The sequence below is a fragment of the Puma concolor genome, chromosome C2 (genome assembly GCF_028749965.1).
Source record: "Puma concolor isolate L17-30 chromosome C2, mPumCon1.1.hap2, whole genome shotgun sequence".
In the NCBI taxonomy this organism is placed as follows: Eukaryota; Metazoa; Chordata; class Mammalia; order Carnivora; family Felidae; genus Puma; species Puma concolor.
Window position 1 is genome coordinate 74614703 of NC_141675.1, and position 12601 is coordinate 74627303.

Consider the following 12601-nt stretch of genomic DNA (forward strand, 5'->3'; position numbering starts at 1 on the left):
CAGTTGAGCTAGTTATACAGTAAGCAGAAGCTGTTTTGTAATCCAGGTGTACTGCATTTGACATGTTTCAGCCCAGTCTGCTGCTTGGTTAGCGTAGCTACTGACCTGTTTATGGGCTCTTCGTAGTAAAGTATTTATGGGTCCTCCATCAGGGAAAAGAGCACAGAGCCACAAACACGGATCTCCTGGTTGTTCCACCACCCTGCCTCTTTCAGGGTGTGGAGGAGTGGGAGCTGGGAGCTACAAAAGGCTTCAGCCCCAGCCTCTTCCCTTCACCTGTTCAGCAGGTGGGCCCCAGGTGAGTGCCAGACTCCTGGGTCCACAGAGTCACTCTGTTCTTTTGTTTGATAACCAGTTGCTTTCTCTGCCTGTTTGTTTTTCTGGTTTGGTTTCCTGTCCTGTTCATTAGTCAGTTAGTTCTTCCTTGTTTGTTCTGTGTCTCTTGTGTGTTTCTGCATGTTACCTTGCTTCTTCACACAGGAAGGCTAATGTCCTTTGTTCCTCGTAATTTGCTTTATGGTGGTGGCAGGGAGCTGTTAGACACTTGCGTGCGTGTTTGGTGAACAAGGGAGAAGGTTAAAGACTCACCTGTGAGTATGATCACTTTGTGGGAAATGGTCAAATCCTTGGTAAAGGGGCCATTCTCACCTTTCTTCTTGACCCCTAAGTCCTCAAAGTGATTTCTAAAGAGAAATCTTGGAGATGGGGGATTGACACTCTTAAGTGCTAGCTTGGTTATGCTATGCTTTGTTTTTGTTTTAATTTGTTAACATAACACTTATTATTTTTTTAGCCAGGTAAATAGGTACCTGTGGAGTTCAGAAAGACACACACAACAACAAAGTGGTATACAAAACCACTCTCTGCTCTGTATAACTGACTGCAAAAGGAGTGAGAGAAATTTTTGTGGTCCCAGGTGACACATATAGAATCATTTGCCACTGGTAAGGACCATCATTTAATTTCTGATCATTTATAGAGTGTCGGGACTAAAATGGGAGGAGATGCTTTTTAAGTTGCATCATGCTTTTTAAGTTGCATCATGCTTTTAAGTTGAGCTCATGCTTAAATTTGATTTGAACCCAGGCTGCTGAAATCAGAAAATTTAGCACACAGGAGATTTTTGATTATTATAGACCCCCCACTAATTTAGAGCTTTTCAGTATTTGGAATCATTCTGATGCATTCGGCTAGAATGTACTTTGTATACTCTGAGGAAGAAGCAAATTCATAATTTTGAACATAAAATGTTATTATCAAAGTGCTTAGATGAAACTCCTCTCAGGTGCTATGAATCGCACCCAAAACCTGCTCTGAATCATAAAAAAATCACCTGAGAAAAACATAAAATCCCCACTCCTGGAGATTCTAATGCTATAGTAGGTTTGGGGGTGAGAACAGGAGAGCTATATTTTTAGTGAATACCCTTCCGATGATTCTCGCTATCATATAAATTTTGAAAACCCTGCTCTGGAAGCAATGACTAAAAATTTCCAGAAAAATCATAGACCAGTATCTTTTGTTGAAAAAAGTCAAATTTCCTGTATCCTAACTTTTACTAATAAAGATATATGAGGGACTTTATTATAGTTATTGGTTATATTTGAAAGGAAAAATTCAATTCCTGCAGCAAGCATTTCTTTCAACACCTCAGTATGCAAAAGATTGATGTAGGCATCAAAGATTAAGAAGTAAATTAGATATAGTTTTGACCCTTGAAGAGTTAATAATCTGATGATGAAAGTGCATTTATTTATTCTGTAATTTTGAAGATGCTTAAATAAAGTTTCACTGACGTATCTATTCGTTAAACCAATACACAGAGAACTTCTGCTCATTGCCAGGCACTGGTCTAAGTGCTGGCACATTTCATGTAAATTAAAACATTTTCTTGTCCTCAAAGAGCAATTTGGAGAAAATCAAGGTGACAGGTGATATTGCAGGCTTCACCTGCTATGATAGAGCAAGTCCAGAGTGCCGTGAGAACACTCAGAGAACACACAGGATCCCTGACCTAGCCAAAGGTGTGTGTGTGTATGTGTGTGTGTGTGTGTGTGTCGGGGTGCATGGGGCTAATCGGAGCCTGATGGACAAATAGAAGTTGTTGAGATGAGAGAGGTAGGGAAATGTGTTTCTAGCAATAAGGCATAATGTGTGGATGCATGTAAGAGACCTGTACATTGGCTGGCATCAAGTAGTTGAATAAAACCAGAGTCACAATGTTCCTTCTACTCAGAAATACTGATCTGCAGTCTTATTCTCATATTCAGATATTCACCTACTTGGAGAGGGGCCCCAAACAAACCAAACTTTATTTCACTTGTATGTGCACTTGTATGCCAGGATTTAATTCCATATTGGGATTCTGTTGTAAAGCCATTGCTTTGAATGAGAAGTTAGATTTAACATAATCAGATGAATTTAGGAGTTGGGGGATGACAGGGAGAGAGAAAGAAAGAAAGAAAGAAAGAAAGAAAGAAAGAAAGAAAGAAAGAAAGAAAAGGAGGAAAGAAAGAAAAGGAGGAAAGAAAGAAAGAAAGAAAGAAAGAAAGAAAGAAAGAAAGAAAGAAAGAAAGAAGGAAAAGAAAGAAAGAAAGAAAGAAGAGAGAGAAAGGAAGGCAGGCAGGCACAGACTTTCACATCTCCAAAATTCGAATCGTTTCATTACTTCTGTGACTTAAATGTAGTACTCAAAGTAAGTTTTTCCCACAATCATCAATAATATTATGCAGTTATGTTTTCACATCTGCCTATTGTTGCTAAACAGAGTCGTTTTCTTTTCTTTAACATTTAACAATTCCTATGTAAACGTGTTTTACTAACAAAACCAGTATCACTTTAGCTTCATCCATGTCCATCTTTCTCAGTTTACCTCCTTTAAATCATTCATAATTTTTGTTGAAACAAAAGACAATATAAATAAGTGTCTGGATTGTAAATGACTCTGGTACAATTTTAGTCCATTGTTGAAAGGACTTACAAAAGAATCTAGTTTTTTTAATAATTGTTTTACTGTTTTGCAACATATTGAGGTAATGTAATTTTTTTGTAATGGGGAAAAGTGTTTATGAATCAAATCTTTTAACGTATTAAGGGTTTGGAATTACATTTGTGATTATTAATCATAATTTATAGCTGTAAAATATATCCAGAGATACCTGTCTAGAGTTGCCCTGTTCTTGCTAGTTGTACATAATAGACCATAAATCACCCTTCAGAAATTAGAGTCAGATAGTCGGGTCTCTCCCAGAAAGCTGCCTCAGGGAAACTCTTAGAAGAATGATGTATTTTTATTTCAATGTCAATCAACTCCTGTTGTAGACAACATCATGTTACTTCCTTTATACAAATCAGACAGAATTCCCACTGCAACAAATTTCTAAACAGAAAATAATAGTAATACATTACTTTGGTTTCTCTTTTCAATCAGAGAATCAATCAAACATTTATTGAAATACTGCAATCAAGGGACAAGATCAAAAAATATTTATTGAGCCCCATAACTGTTAAGAGGCCCCTATCCTTGAGAATGTTACTATTTAGTGCCTATTTAGTGCTGTAATCAATACACTGAGAAGTGTAGAAGACATTTAAGATGACGCCTTATTTTTTAAATGCAAGTAATTCTGGTTGAGAAGGTTAAACTAACACACATGGAACTATTATCGAGAAAAATAAACTGGACAAACTGGTTTGAGGATGCTCTAGAGCAGACTATTGCTGTTGAAGTGTAAAAAAAAAAAGTGTGGAAACATAGGATGTGGAGCTTGATTATAGAATATCTTGAAAGTTAAAAAGAGATGCTTATTAGCAGTAGGAAGCCACTGTGGGCTCCTGAATAGGGAGTGACACAGTGAAATTCCACTTTGGGAAGATTTTTATGCTTTTATTTCCTCCCACCTGTAACTCAACTGGGAGCTAAGTAATAGTATAAATTGTGCATCTCGAAAGTTGTCATCTGATCGAAGTAATGAACTGTGAAATGTGAAACACAGACCCTGCTCCCTGCCTTCAAATAGTGCAGGATTTCATACTTTGGACTCATTTACAGATGGTGAAGCCAATGGCTCATGGGATTTAAGTCTAAATAAAATAGGCCTGAGGTGAGTTTGACCTCAGACAGATAAATTTTAGTCTAGTGAAGATGGCTGCAATTAGCAATAGTAGCCAAAACCAAGAAACCTGTTTATTTCTGTAATCAGCCTATCCTTCTAAAAACATTAATAAATAGATAAATGTGTGCCAATCCTCCCTAAGTCTTATGCCTTTGGCAGGCATCACTAATTCATCACAGAGTTCTTTCTTTCTGTATTGTGATAGGCATTGCAGTATGTCTCAAAAGCTCCATAGGAAGTTGTTACCAATCGGTGCAGTTGGCCTTGGAGATAAAAACTGTTAGCTATCCTGTAAACCCTAAGATAATGTTAATAAATTCACCCAATTAGCTGTGCCTACTTACTGCAATATCATTTTTTTTAAGCCACAATATTATTATGCCCCTTGGTTTATCATTTAGCAGTAGAAGGAAGAGTTAGATGATTCTCAAGATTCTCTCATATTTAAAAGCAGTCTAATATATCTCAAGAGTGATTTGTGACACCCATGCAGTTCATAGCTCAAGTAAACAAATTCAAGAGATGTAAAAGCACCTCACTGGAAAATTCTAGAATGGAATCTGAAGACAAGGGGCCACAGCCAAGACCCATCTTCTCCTGTCCTTCTAGAATCTACAGAATGATAATTAGAGAAGTATAAAATGCCTGCCGGTCAACAGAATGTTTACTGCTAAAAATGATGATAGTCTAGAATTATTGAGTGTTTACCATATGCTAGATACTCACCTAACAGCCTTCCTAACATGACTTCATGTAATCTTCACTAACTCTGTGCATTGTTATTATATCCCTATTTTACAAATTAGAAAGTTTATAAATCAGGAAATTTACAAATCAGGTTCAGAGAGATTAAGTAATTTTTCCAAGATCATACTATAATTAGATGTTAGAACCATGATTTGAAGTAAAGTTCGTTCTTTTTTTGTTTGTTTTTTATTGGAGTGAAATTGGTATATAACCTTACATTAGTTTCAAGTGTGCCACATAATAATTCAATATTTGCATGTGTTACAAGGTGATCATCAGAGTAAGTCTAGTTACCATCTGAATTGACCCCCTTCACCCTTTTCACCCCCCTAATCCCCTTCCCCTATGAAAAACCACCAATCTCTCCTCCATATCTATGAGTTTTGTTTTGTTCGTTCATTTGTTTTGTTTTTAGATTCCATGTAAAAGTGAAATCATATAGTATTTGACTTTCACTGTCTGACTTACTCCACTGAGCATAGTACCCTTAAGATCTAGCCACATTGTCACAAAAGGCAAGATTTTCTTCTCTTTTATGGCTGAGTAATATTCCATTATGTATATATATCACATCTTCTTTATCCATTCATCCATTAATGGGCATGTGGGTTGTTTCCATATCTTGGCATTGGTAAATAGTGCCGCAATGAGCATAGGGGTTCATGTATCTTTTCAAACTACGGTGTTTTTTTTCTCCAGATATATACCCAGAAGTGGAATACCTGGATCATTTGGTAGTTTTTGTTTTAAATTCACATTCCCACCAACAATGTATGAGAGTTCTCTCTTTTCCACAACCTCTCCAATGCTTGTTATTTGTTGTCTTTTTGATAATAGCCATTCTGACCGTTGTGAGATGATATCTCATTGTGGCATTGATTTGCATTTCCCTGATGATTAATGATGTGGAAGACCTTTCTGTGCCTGTTGGCCATCTGGATGTCTTCTTTGGAAAAATGTATATTCAAGTCCTCTATTTTTTAATCATTTTTATTTTTTATTGTTGAGTTCTTTACAGAGCTGAGATGCCTGAGCATCATCTTGGGCTGGTCTGGGCCCAAATAGTAACATGAAGTGCTTATATATTATCATGGTTAGTTGTTAAGTGAAACTTGTACATTTTGGGTAACGTTGACATACATGGTGCCCTTGCAGCTTCTTTTCTATAGGTAGTTTGTGACTCTAAAATCCCCACTGCTACGTGTATTAATTTATGAAAATAAATTTTGGGGGGAAAACCTTTAAAAAAAAAGAGTGGTCCAGTTTTATTCTTTCACATGTGGCTTGCCAGTTTTCTCAACACCATTTATGGAAGAGACTGTACTTTCCCCATTGTATATTCATGCCTCCTTTATCATGAATTAATTGATCATATATGCATAGGTTTATATCTGGGCTCTTTATTCTATTCTACTGGTCTATGTGTCTGTGTGTATTTAAAATCAAAGAGCATGATACCTCCAGCTTTGTTTTTTCTCAAGATTGCTTTGGTTATTCAGGGTTGGGGTGCGTGTGTGTGTGTGTGTGTGTGTGTGTGTGTGTTCCATACAAATTTAAAAATTTTTGTTCTAGTTCTACAAAAACTGCATTGGAATTTTGATAGGGATTAGATTGAATTTATGACTTTGAGGAGTACGGACATTTTAACAATATTAATTGCTTCAATCCATGAACGCAGAATATCTTTCCATTTATTTGTGTCCCCTTCAATTTCTTTTACCAATGTTCTACAGTTTTCTGCGTACAGATCTTTCACCTCCTTTGTTTAACTTATTCCTAGATATTTTATTCTTTTTGAGACCATTGTAATGGCATGTGTTCCTAATTTCTCTTTCTGATAGTCCATCATTATTGTAAAGAAATGCAACCAATATCCATGTATTGATTTTGTATCCTATAAGTTTACTGAATTCATATATTATTTCTAAGAGTATTTTGATGAGTCTTTAGGATTTTCTCTATATAGAATCCCGTCATCTATAAGCAGTGATAGTTTTACTTCTTCCTTTTCTATTTGGATGACAGTTATTTCTTTTTCTTCCTTAATTGCCATGGCAAAGACTTCCAATACTATGTTGAATGAAAGTGACAAGAGTGGCAGTAAGAAAGGGCTTCCTTGTCTTATTCCTAGTCTTAAAGGAAAGACTTCCAGCTTTTCAGAGTGGCTGGGTGGCTCAGTCCGTTAGGCATCCGACTTCAGCTCATGTCATGATCTCACAGTTTGTGAGTTTGAGCCCCTCATTGGGCTCTGTGCTGACAGTTCAGAGCCTGGTGCCAGCGTCAGATTCTGTCTCCCTCTTTCTCTCTGCACCTCCCCCACTAATGCTCTGTCTCTGTCCATCTCTCAAAAATGGATAAACGTTAAAAAAAATTAAAAAAAAACCTTTCAGCTTTTCACCATTGAGTGTGATGTTTGCTGTGGGTTTGTCATATGTAGTCTTTATTTTTTTAAATTTTTATTTAAATTCCAGTTAGCTAACATACAATGTTTTATTAGTTTCAGGTGTGCAATATAGTAATTATCCATACATCACCCGGTACGCATCCCAAGTGTACTCCTTAATTCCCATCACCTATTTAACCTATGGCCTCTACCTTCATCCCCTCTGGTAACCATTAGTTTGGTCTCTATAATTAAGAGTCTGTTTCTTGGTTTGTCTCTCTCTCTCTCTCTCTCTCTTTTTTTTCCTTTGCTCATTTGTTTTGTCTCTTAATTCCACATATAATTGAAATCATATAGTATTTGTCTTTCTCTGGCTGATTTATTTCACTTAGCATTATACTTTCTAGCTCTGTTCTTATCATTGCAAATGGCAAGATTTCATTCCTTTTTATGGCTGAATAATATTCCATTATATATACATACATACATACCACATCTTCTTTATCCATTCATCAATTGACGAGCACTTGGGTTGCTTCCATACTTTAGCTATTGTAAATAATTTTGCTTAAACAAAGGGGTGCATGTATCTCTTTGAATTAGTGTTTTTGTATTCTTTGGATAAATACCCAGTAGTACAATTGCTGGATTGTATGGTGTAACTTTTGAGGAAACTCCACACTGTTTTCCACAGTGGCTGCACAAAGTTTGTATTCCCACCAATGGTGCACAAGTATTCCTTTTTCTCCACATCCTTACCAACACCTGTTTTCCTTGTGCTTTTTATTTTCGCCATTTTGACAGGTTTGAGATGATATCTTATTATGGTTTTGCTTTGCATTTCCCTGATGATGAACAATGTTGAAAATTTTTTCATGTGTCTGTTGGCATCTGGATGTCCTCTTTGCAGAAATGTTTATGTTGTCTGCCCATTTTTAAATTCAATTATTTGTTTTTGTGTGTGTGTTGAATATTATGTTCTTCCTATAGTTTGGATATTAACGCTTTATGGGGTTTGTCACTTGTAAATACCTTCTCCCATTCAGTAGGTTGCCTTTTAGGTTTTTGTTTTTGTTTTTCCTTTTAATTTTATTGATTGTTTCCTTTGCTGTGCAGAAGCTTCTTCTTTTGACGTAATCTTCATAGTTTATTCTTCCTTTTGTTTCCCTTGATATGTAGCCTTTATTATACTGAGGTATCTTTTCTTTATTCCCACTTTGGTGAAAGTTTTTATCACAAATAGCTCCTGAATTTGCCAAATGGCTTTTCTATGGAGATTATCATATAATGTTAATTATTCATTTTGTTAATGTGATATATCACATTGATTGATATGCAGATGTTGAACCATCATTGCATCCCTAGAATAAATTCTACTTAATCATGGTGTATGAATCTTTGATTGTATTGTTGAATTCAGTTTCCTAATATTTTATTGAGGATTTTTGCATCTATGTTCATTAGGGATATTGGCCTGTAATTTTCTTTCTTTGTAGTGTCCTTATCTGGCTTTCTTAAGATAATTCTGGTCTCATAAAATGAGTTTGGAGGTGTTCCATCCTCTTCAATTTTTTGGTAGAATGTGAGAAGGATATCTGAATGTTTGGTAGAATTCAACAGTGAAGCCATCTGATCCTGAACTTCTGTTTGTTAGGAGGTTTTTGATTACTGATTCAATCTCTTTCCTTGTAATTGGTCTATTCAGATTTTTTACTTCTTCATGATTCAGTCTTGGAAGATTGTGCATTTCTAGGAATTTATCCATTTTTTCAATGCTTCCCAGTTTGTTGTGTATAGTTGTTCATAGTAGTGTCTTATGATCTTTTGTATTTCTGTGGTATCAATTAAAACTTCTTTTTCACTTCTGATTTTATTTATTTGAGCCATCTATTTTTCTTGGTGAGCTTAGCTAAAGATTTGTTGATTTTGTTTTTTCTTTCAAAGAACCAGGTTTTAGTTTCAATTTTCTTTTCTATTGTTTTGTTTTGTTTTCTAGTCTATGTCATTTATTTCTAGTCTGATCCACTCTGGTTATATCCTTTCTTCTACTAACTTTAGGCTTCATTTGTTCTTCTTGTCCTAGTTCCTTTAGGTATAAAGTTAAATTACTTAGTTAAGATTTTTTTGTTGTTGTTTCTTAAAGTAGGCCTGTATTGTTGTGAGCTTCCCACTTATAACTGCGTTTACTGTATCACACAGATTTGGTATTGTATTTCCATTTAATTTGTCTTAAATAGTTTTTCCCTTTTGATTTCTTTGTTGACCCATTGGTTGTTCAGTAGCATGTTGATTAATCTACACATTTTTGTGTTTTTTCCAGTTCTCTTCTAGTAATTTATTTCTAGTTTCATACCATTATAGTCAGAAAAGGTGCCAGATATTTTTTTAAATTTTTCTAATTAAAACAAATTTTTTTAATGTTTATTTATTTTTGAGAGACAGAGCCTGAGCAGGGGAGGGACAGAGGGAGAGGGAGACACAGAATTCAAATCAGGTTCCAGGCTCTGAGCTGTCAGCACAGAGCCCAATGCAGGGCTCCAACTCACAAACCATGAGATCATGACCTGAGCCAAAGTTGGACGTTTAACCAAATGAGCCACCCAGGTGCCCCTATTGAGATTTTTTTTTAAATGTTTATTTTATTTTTGAGAGAGAGAGAGAGAGAAAGTGCAAGTGGGGGAAGGGGCAGAGAGAGAGAGGGAAACACAGAATCCAAAGCAGGCTCCAGGCTCTGAGCTGTCAGGACAGAGCCTGAAACAGGGCTCAAACTCACAATCTGCGAGATCATGATCTGAGCCAAAGTCAGATGCTTAACTGACTGAGCCACCCAGGTGCCTCAAGACTTTTTTTTGTGGTCTAACATGTGATCTATCCTGGGAATGATCTATGTGCACTTGAGAAGAATGTGTATTCTGCTGTTTTGGGATGGAATGTTCTGTATATATCTATGAAGTGCATCTAGTCTAATGTGTCATTTAAGGCTGATGTTTCTTTATTGATTTCCTGTCTGGATGTTCTTCCACCGATGTAAATGGGGTATTAAAGTCCCCTACTATGATTGTATTCATTTCCATTTTTCCCTTAGATCTGTTAATATTTTCTGTATATATTTAGGTGTTCTTATATTGAATATATATAAACATTTACAAATGTTACATCCTCTTGTTGGATTGGCCTATCATTATGCAGTGCCCTTCTTTGTCTTTTATTACAGTCTTTGTTTTCAAATCTATTTTGACATAAATGAAACTACTCCAGCTTTCTTTTTGTTTCCATTCACATGGCAAAGGCAGAGGAAGGGTGTTAGGGATAGTGCACTCCTATGGCTTTAGCAAGGCCAGGGAAGAGCACTGGCAGCAGGGCACACCCCCAGTCTGGTGATGCTGGAGAAGAGGTTTAGGCGTGTGGCACATCTTCATGTCTGCACCGGAAAAACACATGCCTCCCTCTGCAAAACAGAGGGAGAGTGCAAAAGAATGGTGCTCCCTAGCACCTCTGTACCTAGGAAAATTCCACCTAATCCCTGCCTCTCTGGCAAATGTTTTAAGATTAGCAACTGAATCGCCTTCATATATAATCTAGTCACCTCTCAAACTTCTGCCTTTGCACTGGTTCCTGGGATAAGTGAGTCCACGCACAAGTCCCTTGAAAGGAGTACTTAGGTCTCCATAGCCCCCTGGAGCCCCTGTATATAAACTCCATTGATTCCCAAAGCCAGACATTTTGGGGCCTTCATCTCTCTGACGCAGGTCCCAGTGGTTGAAGTGTTCCATATGGGGCACAAATCCTCTTGATCCTCAGGGAGAGGCTCCAGCCCATGAGATCTCTCACTATTATGTGTCACTATGCCAGGAGTGGGGTTTCTAGCAAGACCTCATCTCTGCCTCCTACCCATACTGATGTGGCCCTTCTATACCTTGTTTTGGATGAAATTATTCAGCTATATTTTAGTTCTTTGTCAGTGGGAATTACTTTCTATATGGCGGCAAGTCCACATACCTTTGGTATGTCCATGTGAGGAGATGATTTCAGGATCTTCCTATGCTGCCATCTTGGGCCACTCCCTTCCCATCCCCCATGTGAAATTTATTTGATTCTACTACCAGTGGAATTTTCTGTAATGATGAAACTATTTTGTATTTGCACTGTCCAATACAATAGCTACTGGTCACATGTGTTTATTAAGCCCTTGAAATGTGGCTAATACAACTGAAAAAATTTTAATTTCATTTAATTCAAATTTAAATATAAATAGCCATATGTGGCTAGTGGTTACCATATTAGATAGCACAGTACTAGTCTTTGAACTCTATGAGAGCAGGTACGATGAATGTTTTACTGATGACTATATCTTCAACATTTAGCAAAGTAACCTAGTATATATTAGCTACACAATATTTTGAATGAACAAATATGTTTAAAATCTATGCCCATGATTTATGTAGAAATTTTGTCCATAAAATATCAAGCCATTGGACCTCATCAAAATAAAAAACTTCTGCACAGCGAAGGAAACAATCAGCAAAACTAAAAGGCAACCAACAGAATGGGGGAAGATATTTGCAAATGACATATCAGATAAAGGGTTAGTATCCAAAATCTATAAAGAACTTATCAAACTCAACACCCAAAAAACAAATAATCCAGTGGAGAAATGGGCAAAAGACATGAATAGACATTTCTCCAAAGAAGACATCCAGATGGCCAACTGACACATAAAAACATGCTCCACATCAGTCACCATCAGGGAAATACAAACCAAAGCCACAATGAGATACCACCTCACACCTGTCAGAATGGCTAACATTAACAACTCAGGCAACAGCAGATGTTGGCGAGAATGTGGAGAAAGAGGATCTCTTTTGCATTGTTGGTGGGAATGCAAGCTGGCTCAGCCACTCTGGAAAACAGTATGGAGGTTCCTCAAAAAACTAAAAATAGAACTACCCTATGACCCAGCAATTGCACTACTAGGCATTTATCCAAGGGATACAGGTGTGCTGTTTTGAAGGGACACATGCACCCCCATGTTTATAGCAGCACTATCAACAATAGCCAAAGTATTGGAAGATCCCAAATGTCCATCGATGGATGAATGGATAAAGAAGATGTGGTATATATATATACACAATGGAGCATTACTCGGCAACAAAAAGAATGAAATCTTGCCATTTGCAACTACGTGGATGGAACTGGAGGGTATTATGCTAAGTGAAATTAGTCAGAGAAAGACAAAAGTCATATGACTTCACTCATATGAGGACTTTAAGAGACAAAACAGATTAACATAAGGGAAGGGAAACAAAAATAATATAAAAACAGGGAGGGGGATAAAACAGAAAGGACTCATAAATAT